This window comes from Aythya ferina (genome assembly GCF_964211825.1).
Source record: "Aythya ferina genome assembly, chromosome: 3".
Classification (NCBI taxonomy): domain Eukaryota; kingdom Metazoa; phylum Chordata; class Aves; order Anseriformes; family Anatidae; genus Aythya; species Aythya ferina.
In genome coordinates this window covers 11,079,794-11,094,348 of record NC_140298.1, presented here as the reverse complement: position 1 = coordinate 11,094,348, position 14,555 = coordinate 11,079,794, and the positions used below count along the sequence as shown (strand labels likewise).

At 46.8% G+C, this 14,555-nt stretch overlaps 1 protein-coding gene across 17 annotated transcripts in view; it reads right to left on the bottom strand.

Moving 5' to 3' along the window:
- Positions 1-14,088, bottom strand: part of SERTAD2 (SERTA domain containing 2) — a 78,859-nt gene extending 64,771 nt beyond the window's left edge. For 9 of the 17 annotated variants that reach the window (XR_014691015.1, XR_014691016.1, XR_014691017.1 and 6 more), the window contains exon 1: positions 13,539-14,088. The gene's annotated coding sequence lies outside the window, so the exon portion shown is untranslated. Of the gene's footprint in view, positions 1-118; positions 206-5,270; positions 5,370-13,538 lie in introns of those variants that run through there. The other 8 variants (XR_014691024.1, XR_014691025.1, XM_084513533.1 and 5 more) reach the window with 6 other exon arrangements.
- Between the last annotated feature and the right edge of the window lie 467 nt (positions 14,089-14,555).

Sequence of the window (14,555 nt, the reverse complement as noted above, 5' to 3'; positions counted from 1 at the left end):
GTCCAAATTAATGGGAGCATCAAGCGAACTGGTTTACGTATTGGTTTAACTGGAAAAAGGAGCAGAATTCCAGCTTTGGGCACTGGCTTTGCAGACATTCCCTCAGTTTACCTTCTACCTGAGAAAGCCCTGTGCTGGCCTGGCTCATTGCTGGCCTTTCCTTCGGACACATCCCAGCAGTCCCTCGCAGCCTCTTGCTTGCATGCCATCCATGACCACAACTCTTATTAACAAGATAGCAACACTCATATCCTACCAGCTCATTCCTCCAACTCCATATAATTAGGAAGAAAAAAAAAAAGCAACAAATAAATCAGAAACACCACAGAGCAGGAAGCTATCTTTTTCCTCACACTGCTCCTCCTGTGTTATTGCTTCTACATCTTACCCATAGCACAGCATTTGCCCACTGAGCTGGTGTTTTTCTCGTGGAGGTAGAAAAAGCAGCTTTTTTTTTTTTTTAAAAGGAGTCCTACAAGTGGTAGAAAATAACCAATTTAGGTGTAATGACTAAAAAAATCCCCCGTTATGTATTTATAGTTCATTTCCACTATAGAACAGATTTCTCCAGATGCTCAATTGCATTTTATCCTAAAGAGCAAACAAGGGCTCCTGCAGACTAGACCTTTCCAGCAGAGCTGCTGCAGATGGGCAGATCGTGGTGTCCTGCTAACTATCCCCGAGACCACAGCAGTACAGTGATTATACTTGCTAAAAGCAATAAGTTAGAGTAAACGCCACAAAGGGAGGAAAAGCAGTGTCAGCCTTGAGCATCATTCCTCTTAAAACTCTCCATATATTGCAGGATGGACCCAAATTCAGGGGACAGGGAAACCTGAGCGCAGTGGCTTTATTGCAGTGCTCTCTGAAAGCGAGTGCCCGATACCCCTGTAACTGGCCATCCCCACACCTAGTCCATAGGATCAGCCACCTCAGCAAGCAGCTGCTTCTGCGTGCACTTTAACAACCTGAGTGAGAGTAAACGAGTCACACCCCCTCACACAGTTTAAAAAATTATGACATGACATAACTGCAAGTCATTTCCATTAAAAGCAGAAAAAGAGCTAATGCCTGCCACACGCAGCTCCCTTGTCCACTGGTGACTTAATGACAGCTCCTGTGTCTTGGAAAGCTGCTCGATAATAAGGCTTTAGTTTCCCCCTCCAGGACCAGAAATCAGGTACCATCACTTATCTGCATAAAAGGCACACAGAGGAAAATATCCCACAGCTATGTGGCTCATGCAGCAATCAAAGCCTTGGACACCCTCTGCACACAGAAATTTGTTCTTATTATGATATACTCCAGTTGGCCAGGATGCTAGAAACCTCCACTCGAGATTTCTGGCTTTTCCAATTAAGCTTATAGACAAAAAGTCTTTTTTCCTTTAACGACATTGCCATTTCTCGCAACGCTATGATGAGTCCTTATCTCACTGCAGTGCCCCACGATAAGTCATTATTCACTGAACTTCACTTTTTGATGTATGAGGAACAGCAACATACACTTAAATAGCTCTATTTAAACCGGCCCTATAGTTAAAACAAATCATTCCAAGAGTGGCACTGCATTACGGTTGGCCCTCCTCAGAAGCTTAGGATATAATATTCTTCAGTGTTCACACAGCTTAATATCTTCAAACAGAAATTACTCAAGCTGATGTATCTCTCATTATTATTAAGTCAAAAGTTCTTCCAAACGGGGAGAGGATGATTGATAGTCAGAGATTAGCAGGGCCAACGCAGCGAGGGATCAGACTCTTCGTGGCCATAAGCAAGCCCCGAAGGGCTCCGTTCCCGCACAGCTGAGCGCCTTGGGAACACCACAAAGCGCCCTCTGCTTGGGCACCTCCCTCATCCAGCACCCACTGCGTGTGCTGCTGACAGGTGGCACAGCATTGTCCAGTCCTTCCAGGATGCAAGCTCTCAAACTTTAGAGGATAACACAAAAGAAACCACAAAAAAAAAAAACTAGCTTCCAAAATCAGATGTTTATGGCATGCTGGTATCACAGGAGAGGAGGAGCCAGAGTCACACACCCTAAATTGCATCCAAGGCCCCGTATCTTTTTTTTTTTTCCCTTCCAGCTGACTCCTGGCCTTCAAGCACAGAGCCTTAGGAGGAATTCAGGCCACGAGAATCTGCTCTTCAGCCTTTCAGCAAGTGGCAATACCCACAGCTGACTCAGGCTAAAACTCCGAGCACACCCAGAAGAAAAAAAAAGAAATATACACCTGCTCAGCATATACAAACACACAGCAAACCCAATTCTTCTGCCTTGGGGGTCCCCAGATTCTGGGTCTGGGCTTGTCCCAGAGTCAAATCCACATACATGAGCATGCTGCAGTCAGACAGCGCACGTGAAGTGTGCGGCAGGAGCAGCCTTCACCTTCTGACTCTGCTCTGAGGATCTGGAAAACAGTTCTCAAAGAGGCACAGTATTATTCCCCCTCAATCCCTCTTACTGAAGTACTGCTTACCAAAGCCAAGCTACTGAAATGTTTCCAAGAGCCCAGAGAGTGTTATTTCCTTTCCATAGCTGTTGTGTATGAGGAAAGATAGTAAGCAGATAGTATCTCAGACACAGGTAAGAAAGGCAGCAGAATTAATGTATCCAAATCTTTTTCACACGCAAGCACACACCCTGAAATAAGCCAGAAATGCTAATTGTGTTTATTACACCGGAGTATAAACAGCAATCATGAAGCTAAAGAAAGTAACAAAGCATCTCTGCCTGAAGGGTCTTCTGCAGGCTATAATGTATCGGGGAAGATAAAACAGAAGCTGGGGACGTGGCAAGAGGAAAGCTCTCCACAGCCACCAGGTCTAGAAGAGCACAGCATGCAGGAGTGTCCCACTCTTGAGGGCAGAGTGGCTTTCCAGGGCGCTGTTTCACAGCCCAGCTCCAAAGTGTCCTCCCAAAAGCATTTTGGGAGGAAGCAGACGTTATCTGAGAACTTCAGTCCCCGCTGAGTTGTCACAACAGCTCTGATGGAAGCGGGCACAGCAGTCCTCAGCTCAGAGCAGGAACTCTGCCACAGAACGCCTGCAGGTCCCAGCAGCCATCCCCCTTCTCCCCCACACCCAAAATATGGTGGGGAAGAGGCCAGTACCCCTCTGAGCTCAGTGCATCACTGTCCAGAGTCAGCTAAGAGACACTAGGAACACCCACCCAAAGGAGGTGCCTCCACCCACACGCTGAGATAGGAACCCACCTCACCAGAAGAGAAGCTGCTCACTTCGCATCCAAGGCAGTGACCACAGGTCTGCACCCTCCACGCAGCACACCAGGACTCAGCTCCCTCAGGTGAGGCAGAGCGGTGACTTCCTCCCTGCCATCCCCACCCCATCCCAATGGGGTGGAAGTTTCAGCAAGAGCAGTGCCCTAAACCCCCCTGACCATCCCGTGTGAGACGCCCATCAGCTCCCGCAGCAGAGTTCTGCCTACCTCACAGAGGAGAATCAGATTTGTTACGCAGAAAGGAGGAGCAGGTACTGGTTAAAAAGCAGAGCGGGGAAGGGAAGCGGGGGCTCTCCCTGTTCACACAGCTCCTGGGGAGGAACAGGCACAGGTCCCAGCTCCGAGAACAAGTGGTCCAAACGCCAGCTCATTAAATGCACCCGAGGTCCCAGGGGCAGGCAGCATATCCTGGACTCTCCTCTATCTCATCTCCAACCATCCTTCAAAAGGAGGAAGCAGTGAATACATATCCAGTCCCCTGGGCACACATTTTGGTGCGTTGCAGGAGTGCCTCAAGGAGCTTCAGCAAGAAAACATCCAGCTTTTACACGGCGGTTTGAGCTGCATCTTGAAGCTGGTCACTGCTGTAAGCTGAGGTCATTGCCAGTCAGGCTCAGCAAAAGCAAAAGATAACCTCAGCGCTTTGCTCTAACAAAGCTCTTGTTAAGGGGATCTCCTTTCTCCCGCTCGTTCTGACACCATGTCATACACCTATCTAAAAAAAGGTGGGCAATAAAATTATTTCTTGACACCACAGGAACACTGGAAACTAAGTTAACCGAGTCAGGGCCTTTGTCTTCTTGTAATTCAAGTGGAAAAAAGAACATGTACGATGTGGTCAGATTACATGAACAAAGTCTGTAACTTTTTTAATACAAGAACACTTTTTTTTTTTTTAACCCAGATGCACTCCATACTACTAAACTTCACCTTGCCCTGCACCAAGCATAGAGGGTAGGAAGCAAAACAAGCTCTTCTGCCACATTTATGTTACGCCGACCATGCTAAATGCCTTGCTGCTCACCTTCCCGCACCTGGGGACGTTCCCCAAGTACCTCACTGCTCCCCATCCGCTCCATGTCACACTAAAGAAAACCAATCCATCACTTTTACTCCCACTTCCCAGTCCTTGTGCCGCTAAGGAGGCGCCACAAACAAAAACAAGCGACATGCAACTGCTCTGTGACATGTCCCAGGGACTGGCTCTGCATGGCGGCGCCTGAAGAACAAGCACATTGCAAAGGCATTATGCTTCCAGTGGCAAGATGGATGGGAAGGGTGCCAGCCACTAGCTGTAACCCTTTTGTCATGCCAATTGCTGGCTGCTATGAGGATGTATGTTAGATACCTCCTTAGAAAAAGAGCTCTGCATCTCATCCTTCCAGATGGAGGAGGAATGATTCATACGCACATAAGCCATGCTAGAATGACGACTGAAGAGAAAACATTTTCTTTTTGTTTTCTGTTTTGCGTTACAGACATGTTCGGGGGGCCTTAATGGACAACACCTCCAGCCCCAAGGAATGCAGGCACAAAATCCCAGTGCTGCTTCCCTCTGGCTTGTCACGCCTCACGCTGCACACGCACCTCACGCCTCAGACCCTTTCTCATTTTCCCAGCATTTCTGCGTGCAGAACACGACAGGAGAACTCCGCTTACATGGCCGCCACACTGCGCATCGACAAACACAGGGGAAAGCATCCAAGAGACGGATCAGGTGTCAGGAGTTCTGAACTGATCAGGGACTGACTTGTAATGCAGAAGCAAAGCAAAGGATCTCTTTTCTTTCCAGACACGCCAGGGACCAAATGCACACATTTACTAGGCCTAGGTGGCTGATAAACGCAGACTAGGCTGAAAGCTCAGCGGTCAGAGCGCTTGTTTGCGTGGTGCCCCTTTCTTTCCTGGAGTCCCCTGTACTCCACTCCTCATTTCATTTGCACAACACCTTAACCACACACTCATGCTCCTCTCAAAGGTCCTCCTGTGAATCTTGTTCTGTTTCTCAGCAGCAGTCTGTAAATCCCCACCTATACACCTTCCTCTGGCCTGGCTCTGCTTTGTCAAGTCCCTTGGAGCAGAGATTATCCATCAGCATCTGGAAAGTACCTGGAATATCCCGAGTCCTGCTGCAAGTAAATAAACAGCAAGGCATAAGCACACCATACATTAAGCCGAGCACACAGCAGTCATCTCTGACAACGTAAGTGAGGGTGGTAGTTGCTTCCAACAGACAGAGGTAGAAAATCTGAGCTTCAGGGGTACATCCATAAACCACGAAAAAAAAAAGAAAAAATCAGATTCGGCCTCCCTGCCTCCACTTCCCTCCTTCCCCTCTCACATTATCCCTTTCTGAAATCCATGCCCCCTTTTTATTATAAATTATTCTAATCAGTTTTGTGGCATGGCAGAAATCCAGCACAACCATCAGAAATCCACACGCACTCGCAGAGCGTATAGCCTTCTTCATTTCACAGGGGCCTTTGATGACAGACTGGTGCAGAGGCTGGGAGGATCTGGCAACCTTTCTGAACAGCTCTCCTGTGGCGCTGACCCTTTCCTAAAGATACACTACTTCACCTACACTACTTCTTTGTAAAAGAAGAATTGTTCCCTAATCTCTCATTAAAGTCGGGGGGAAGAAAAAAAGTGTTCAAACAGGATTTTTTTTTTTTCCTCTGCTGTTGCAGCTGGAAGAAATTTGACAAAGGGGCTAGAGAGAACACGTGTAGTCCAGTGTAAACCTTCTCCCTTTTCCTGAATGGGGAGGTGCAAAACAGACTGGGTAATTGCTCCAGGACCTTTAGAGTACAAGCGGTGAAGAAAGAAGAAAAAGGAAATGAAACAAAATGAAGAAAACAGATAAGTGTTCTTAACTTTTCTTGTGTGAAGAACACAGGCTACTTTGATAGCCCCTGAAAGAAGCCCTACACGCTTTGCTCATTCGTGCTGCAACAGCTCTAGAAGGAAACGGGAACTGCGGCTTTCCCATAAAACAAACGGGGAGGTCTGAACCCTAAACTGGGGCTGGAGAAGATAAATAAAACCAGAAAAAAGCAACAAGTAATTCAAACTCAGAATGCTACCATCTTGTTAAATAATGTGTTAAGAGCTCATCTGCAAGTCTGTCTCAGCCAATGAGGGACATAACTCAGAAGGATGCACTAATATGCACTAGCATGCAATTAGTCACTGCTCTAAGCACTTTAGCTTTGGATTTCTTGGATTATAAGATTTCAAATGCTGTTGTTTTATAAGAGTGATATGATAGCTGTCTAAGCACCACGATCAAATTATACTGTCAGGACATTTGGGCAATGGATCATCATAGCAAAGGAAATGAATTATCACAGCTTTTATTCTGAACAAGGGAAGACTCGTTTTGAACGTGGCAGGGGGAAGAGTAGAAGACTATCCCCACAGAGTGGTTTTCTCCTTTTTTAACTTTGCAAGGTGGGAAAGCCATAAAGATGTGCAAGTCTGAAAAAAAAAAAAAAAAAAAAAAAAACAAAAACAGAAACTGCCTTTCCCTAGAATTTGTACTGAAATATCTGTAGATAGGTAATGAATTCAAAATATTCTAAAATCAAAAAACAGTTTAGGCAGCCTCCTAGTTCTGGCTGAATGCTGGAAGGATGCCTTATTACTGGGTCCTTTCCCATCACACATCTGGCTGCTCTCTCTTCCATCACGTCTCTTGATATCAGAGAACAACCACTACCACCATCAGGCCTAGAAGCTTCAGCCCTGATTAGAAACTTTACTGTCAAGGATGTTCCCTCTCCCAGGAAGGAGGGCCTTCCAAAACCTCCAAGTCAGCAGCTTCGGCAGAAGACTGGTGCAATCCTTTAAAAAAGGATTGAAGAGTTTAAAGGTTCTTTTGAGAAGGCTTCACCTTTTACCTTTACACCATCACGAAAAACCTACCCCACTTTATAACCTAGTTCTCACATTGCATCACAAACCAAATATTACCTTTAACTTCACAAGTCTTGTTTGTTTGTTTGTTCTAGGAGTACTTTGCTACCTCCAACACATACATTTTTTTGGTGCACGATACTCAAGAGGCCATGATTCTGACCTCAATTCCTTTGGCAAGAGCCAAATATTCCAGCATGAGGTGAGAGAAAACCCACTGATGCTTAATAACATCCCTGACGTGCAGTCTGAGAGGTCTGTAGTATCCATAACTTATTAAAGATGAGAAGAGACTACAGCAGAGAAGACTGCCAACTAAATATAAGCAGAACGACCAAAAGATAAATACAACTGAGCTCCACGAAGCATAGAATCAAAAAACCTGCTTTGGTACAGCACAGGACACATGGCTGCAGTTGATGACACCTGGGTATTATTCCTGGCTCTCGTCCTGATTCCTTCTGGCTGACTGCACCAACTCGTGTCACACCTTCAGCAGGCTCTCCCTTCGCATTTTCCTTTCTGGCCACGGGTCAGCAGTGGCGAATCTTTTCCTTGCCAAGGGCAGAGGACACGAAACATTACTGGTGTCCCACACTTCAACACACACCTTAACGCTGCGTGACAGCGGTGCAACAACTCTCCACACCAAAAATCAAGAAGCGTGGGATGCAAAACATGAGAACCAGTCCCCCAGATTTCACATTCCCACCTTAAGCTTTTTAAAGGAGGAACTGTTGCTATTTATTTGTAGTCTGCATAGAGCGGTGTTATTCAGAGCTGCTGATGCGGTTCTATAAGCAAACAGCAATACCGTGCAAAAAGAATGACAACTGGAAAAAATGGCTAGAAAGAAGCAGAGAGAATCAAAAACAATGGAAAAGTAATTTGACAGGACACAGAAGGAAAGCAGTTGAAGAAAAGATACTTAAAATGAAACCAGAAAAGCTAACCAAAAGTGAAAAAGCCATCAACATGAATATCTGACTTTAAATCAACAAAAAACACTGCGTGCATTTTTTATGAGAATGTTGAATTTGGATAACCAAGCAACCCATGTTTTATTTTTCCCTCAGAGCAAATATATGAATATAGAAATTTAAATTTTAAAGAGGATGAATTGGAGTCCTCAACACACTTGTTCTCAGAACTAATGCTTTAACTGCATTAGCAACAGCTTAGGAAAAGACAAAGTGACTGCAATTCCGTCTCTATCTAGAAGCTACTTTTGGAGTTACTGTTACTACTGCAGTTTTGCAGTTATAAAAAGCTGTATCCTTGGTATTGCTTGGATCCCTAGTTTACATGGTAGGAGCTAAGAAGGTATGATTCAAGTTCTGCCAAGATCCATCCCCATTTTTCCATTTCTGTGTTCTAAAGCTGTCCTTAAGTGGGCCCCCATAGCGATGTCACGGGCAGGAAGTACCACAGGTCACAACCCAGGCAAACATTTTAGGGAATCGGGAATTTACTGTGTTCCTCCAGCTCCCTCAGCCCTCCTGTGCCTTCACCTGCTCACAGTCACCAGGTAGCAGAGTGTCATTTCCAAGCCATAGCTGAGCACTACAAGCCCTGTGCTGGCCCTCGCTGGCTCCATTTGGCTAGAGATCAGCAGAAAGAGTAAAGCACAGGGAGACTATAAACATAATTTTGCCAGTTTGTCAGTAAAAAAAAAAAAAAAAAAAAAAAGGTTCAGGCTTGCAAAGAGATAAGGGGAAGGCTGTCTATTTTATCTGTATGGCTGGACCCGCAAGTTTGCATTTGCTGGAACCACACCCCCATCAGAATTCCCTCTGAAATGTCAATACAGAGCATAGTGTTAATTTTTCAAGTTGCTGACCTTTACTGTTGCCTGCCTCATAAATCTGGCATTTGAACTGTTTCTGTTCATACGAGGACATGCTTTGCACGCCTCAGAATGCCTTAACTCTGTACATATGCTACTCACATGTCACAAAACAGATTCTCACTGCTGTGTTCCCAAAGAAGCTGCTGAGTTGGACCTTCTTAGGTCCACGAAGCCCACAGTTACCATCAGTCATGCTATCCACCGCTAAGGCAGCCAGCTTTCCCAGGTTCCCCCAAAGCCCACAGTGTATCTTACTACAAATAAACCATTTCAGACTATTTTAAAGGTCACAGCATACAGATATTTTTTAATAAAATCATTTGATTATGAACTTACATTTAATTTTCACCAGGAAGAAAAAAACGAGCCACAAAGCCCTTGGACTAGGGCTGCTCCTCCATTTACCGTTCCTCCCAATTAAAGCGTTTTATATAGATCATCAGAACTTAATGCATCATACATGTTACCCAGTGCTCGACATAAGGCTGTCGATCTGTCACTTCTCTCTCTGTAAGTGCTTAGTGTGATGAATGATCTGGTTACTTGTCTTTCTAGAATAAAAGCAGGAGAAGCTTTGAGACAAAGAAATAAAGGCCAATGCATATTACAGATCTTACAGTGATTAATATCAGCCCTCCTGACTCACATCTCTGAAAACATTTAAGGTCACTATTTCTCTTTTATTTTCACCATGGATTACAGTGTATCTCCCCAGAACCCTCCCAACACCTGAGCTAACTTGCAGCAGAAACAGAAAGGTAAGGAACACATAGCATTTTGGCTACAACGTCACACCAGCATGTCAGAAGAAAGATAAGTGACCTTCACTCTTGCTTCTGCCGACAGACACACTTGAAGGCACCTGCAGGCCGGGATGTCAGTGTGATTTCTACGTGACAATCTAATAAATCAAGATTTAAAGAAGTTAAAAAATATACGTATATCTGCTACTTATTGTCTGAACCAAAAAAACTGCCTTTCCAAATCAGCTAATGGTTTGGCAAGCCTACACGAAAGGCAGACAAACAAACAGCATCTTTTCCTTTTAGTGTGGAATCTGCAATAAGAAAAAGAAATCAGCATTTTATTGATTTCCATAATACCATCTCTACAGCTTAACAAACTCACTCAGCTGCTAATGCTAATTCACTGATGCTATGGAGCCTTCCCATATAATTATAAACCCTCCACTTTGCTGAGCCCCAGGGCACTGTTTCTAACTTTCCAGAGGACCACTGCACCAAAAGTAGAAACAGAAAAAAAGCCACCCTCTTTCATTACCCAAAGCAAACTGCAAACCAAATTTTTGCTTATTTAAATGGGAAATTAGAGAGACTTAATTTTTAAGACAGGGAATAATCTGCCAGTCTGCATATATTTTCAGGCTTGATATCGTGACGACAAGTTCTCATTTAAACTCTTCTCCCCACCCCTCATTCTTTTTTCTTCCTGAGAGCAGACAACAATACAACATATAAATATTGGAACAATTATGATTTCTAGGGAGAGATTTTACAGTTCTTCTCAGCTCTGAAGTGTTTCAAAGGGGTGATTCAGATTCAGACAAAGACTCTTGTGAATGTCATTATAATTAACATAGAAAAAATTATTTTTAAAACATTACCATTGCTACAGGGAATAGTTTATTACTGGATATAATTCAAAGTTGTTTTGTTTTTTTTAAAAAAAAAAAAAAAAAAAAAGGTTTTTCTTTACAAAAAACTCAAACCCTTTCTAAATTAAAAGAAATAAGGGAAGATATCTACTCCAAGCCTAAGATCCAAAATGTCCTAAATAATTAATGAAGTAAACTCTGCCATTTTTCTCTGTTTCTTGAACAAATTCAGCAGTTCATAACCAAGCAGACAGCTCCAGGATATTTCGGTGAGAGTTTTGCTCAATGAGGGACTGCAGAATTTGGCCCAATTAATCCAGCACCATCTCTGTGGAAAGAACGTGGTGGGACTCTGCGGTGTAAACACCCTCTCAAATGGCTGTACCTAGGTCCCCTCTCTTGCTCCCCCTGGTCAGCCTGCCTTGATATTTCAGACCCAACCGTAACGCATTCACCACCTCTCTCAAGATTCAATGTGACGTTTCAGCTAAAGCAGCTTCATCCTGCCATCGTTTCCCATGTGCGCGTTAATTTGGAACCGGCTGATCAATTTCCTCTGAGAACGGTGAAATGTGTGGATTTTTGTTTAACAAACAAACAAGTTGACAGTATCAATACGGAGTTGGAGAGCCTCTAAAAACAATCTAGTTTGCATAATTAATGTTAATTACAATAACATCTCAATCAGTGACACAAAAGCTTAGCAATGAACACAGTCACACAAGGAAATGAAAACATGAAACAAACACGAAAGAATTGTCTCTTGTTCTGAAGGAGTATCAACAGATCTTTCAAGAGATATTTATAAATAAGAGCGTAAAGGCAGAAGAGAGCCCTGCTTTGTTAGAACTATTTTCTTTACAGGCAGGTTAGCACGGCGCTTTCTTCTGAGATTGTAACAAGACAGTGGATCTGAGCTGTGGACACTCCAGATAATACTATCCCCACTATCTCTCTACAACATCACATACAAGCCACCACCAACTGCTTTAAAGAAAAACAACTGAGGGCCTGATCCTGCCGCCAATGATTTCAAGAGCAAACATTTAAACAACAGAACATGAATTTGGGTGATTTTTTTTTTGTCTCAAGAAAAACCACAGACAAACACCACAGCTTGAACACTGCATGTAGGTATGGATTCCCCCAGGCACAGAGGAATTTCAGGACAAGATAACGACTTCTGCAACAATCTTTTTTCCACTTTCCATAGCAACAAGGGAAAGCTAAACACGCAGAAAACGTAAAACTTGCTCGTTTCACCAGCAGCAACAGAGATCTTCAATGGTTATTTTTGGTATGGTCACTTAACAGAGCAGCTTCACCTAAAGTCCTCCAAAATTTTCTTCCCAATCCAAGAAAAAGTCAGCTAATGCATTCTTATTTCAGGGGGAGGAAAAAAAAAAAAAGCTGTAAAACCAGCTGCTGTTCTCACTCAGCCAGGCTGGTGCCGTGGTGCACACGCAGTCACACAAGCATCATCAGAGGGAGGACTCGTGCGGCAAAGTACCACTCCTGTGAGTAAGGGTGGCAGAACTGGGTCTGGGGAGAGAGGAAGTCAGAGCTCATCACGTCACCGTTCTCGGAGGCTCTCTGAAAACACGGGGTTCTTCATTACTTTTCACATCTATGCAAATCCACTCCACTGAAGTTAATGAAGTCACACTGGTGCTAAACTAGTACCAGAGGAGAGGCAGGCCTGCTTCACACTGACTGAAGAGAGCGCAGCTCAAAGACCCCACGTAAAGGGGAAAGCGACAAATATTTAGGAAGGTTTGGGATATACTGGGCAAGTTACTCCCACGGATACTGCTAAGGGCTGATTCTGTATTTAGGGTACTTACCACCTCAGAGTGGATTCTTGTTTGTTTGCTCCCCTCCCCTCTTTACAGATACAAGCCAAGATTTGTTAAAGACTTCATTTTCTCTAGAAATTTACTGACCTGTCACTTCAGTACTTACTGACTGAGGCCATACTTTACTTCACCTTACAAGAGTGTTTGCATTAAAAAAAAAAAAAAAAAAACTTCATGTGGAGGACTCTGAGAACCATGCTGGCCTTTTAACAGAAGTTCAGTACACGTCTCCTTAATTTTCATGTTTCTGAGAGAGACGATTTGGGAGTGCTGTGAGATCCGGTAAGCCTCCAAGTCAGCAATCAGTTTCCGTATGATATGAGTTACAAAATACAAGCAGCCAACATGAACAGCTAAGCCCGGCAGAGCGCTACAGCTTCGGAAGCTCTGCGTGTGGAAAGAGCGCTCTGTTTGCTGGGGTTTTCCATGTATCTGTTTTATTTTAGCTACCCTGCCTGCACGCCACACCAGAACGTACGCCACATTCGCATTTCTAAAAATACCTCGGGAAAAATCAATGGCAGTGAAATAGAGACATGACAACTCCACGGCGAGCTCCCCCAGCTCGCCTCAGCCCCAGCCGCCAGCAGGGCTCTCCCCCTGCTCAGCACCAGGGCAGGGAGCCACCTCACGCTCCCTTCCCCACACCCAAACACCTGGGCTCGGCGGGGCGAGAAGATCGGGGCTATTTGGGGAAAAAAAAAAAAAAAAAAAGGCTGTTTGGGGTCACCACAAGGCAGCGGGGCTGGGTCTGAGCCCCCCCCTTGACCCCCAGCAACTTTGAGGCGCTCCTCGCACCTCAGCGCTCCCCTCACGGAGCCCAAACGCGTCGCGGGCAGCACGGCGCGATTTTTACCCTTTTTTTTCCCTCATATTCTTTTACTTTCGCGACCAAACCAGCCCGAAGCACCCCCACACACCCCCAAAAATAAGTAAATAAATAAAAACTTCCACACAGCTCTCGCTGCGCACCCCCCTCAAAACACCTCCAGGCTCTGGGGGGGGCTCCCCCTGAGGCTCCCCCCGACCCCCCCGACCCCGAGGCGAGCCCGGCACTCACCCGCTCCGGGGGGCTCCGCGGCGAGGACCGTTGGGGACCGTTGGGGACCGTTGGAGACCGTTGGGGAAGGGGCGCGCTGAGGGGAAACGGGCGGCACAACGGGGCGGGGGGCGCCCGCACGGCACGGGGAGGGCGAGAGGGGTTGAGAGAGGTGCGTGTTTGGGGAGAAATGCGGGTTTTTAAAGCAAATAAACGGGGTTCAAAGGAGCGAGGGCGCTGAGGCAGCGCTGCTCTATCCCATGCCGCTGCGGGGGCTCGGCAGGCGGCGGGCGAGCTGCGGGGGGACGGGGGGCCGCGGGGGGGGATGTGACAGGGTGACAGGCGCGGCCCGCCGGCCGGGTACCGGAGCTAGGGGGGGAGGAGGAGGAGGTGGAGGAAGAGGAGGAGGAGGCGGCGGCAGCCCAGGCAGCGCCGCCCGCCCGCCCGCACACGGCATTTAACGGCGCTGCCGGGCCGCGCCGTGACTCACACACGGGAGTTAGTCACAGGGCGGGCCCGCCCGGCGCCGCCCCGCCCCGCCCCCGCCGCCCCCGCCGGCCAATGGGGAGCGGATATTGGGTGGATTGACGCGGGGGCCGGCCAATGGGAAGCGAGGCTCGCCCCCCCTCTGCCTCCAGCGCCGCTCGGCCCAATGAGTCTTCTGAGGACACTGCCGCGAAGTGCCGGGGAGGGCCGGGGGGACCCCCCGCGGGGGCGGGCGCTGCGGCTTGGCCTGCCGCCTCCGCCAATCAGCGTCGCGGGAAGGCTTGACGGACGGACGGCGCGGGCCAATCGGAGGGGCTCGCCGGGAGAGCTGGTCACGCAGGGCGGGGGCGGGAGCGTGACTGGAGGCGGTGGGCGGGCGGGCTCCGGGCGGGGTCACCTCAGCCGGCGGCGTGCGGGCGGGCGCCGGGCGGGCGGGAATTACCTCAGCGAGGCGGGGCTGGGTTGAGCGGGCAGCCGGGGCTTTTTGGGGGTCCGAGAGGTGTCCCGCTGCTTGAACCCGCTTTTTTATTCATCTTTTTTGGTCAGGTTTTG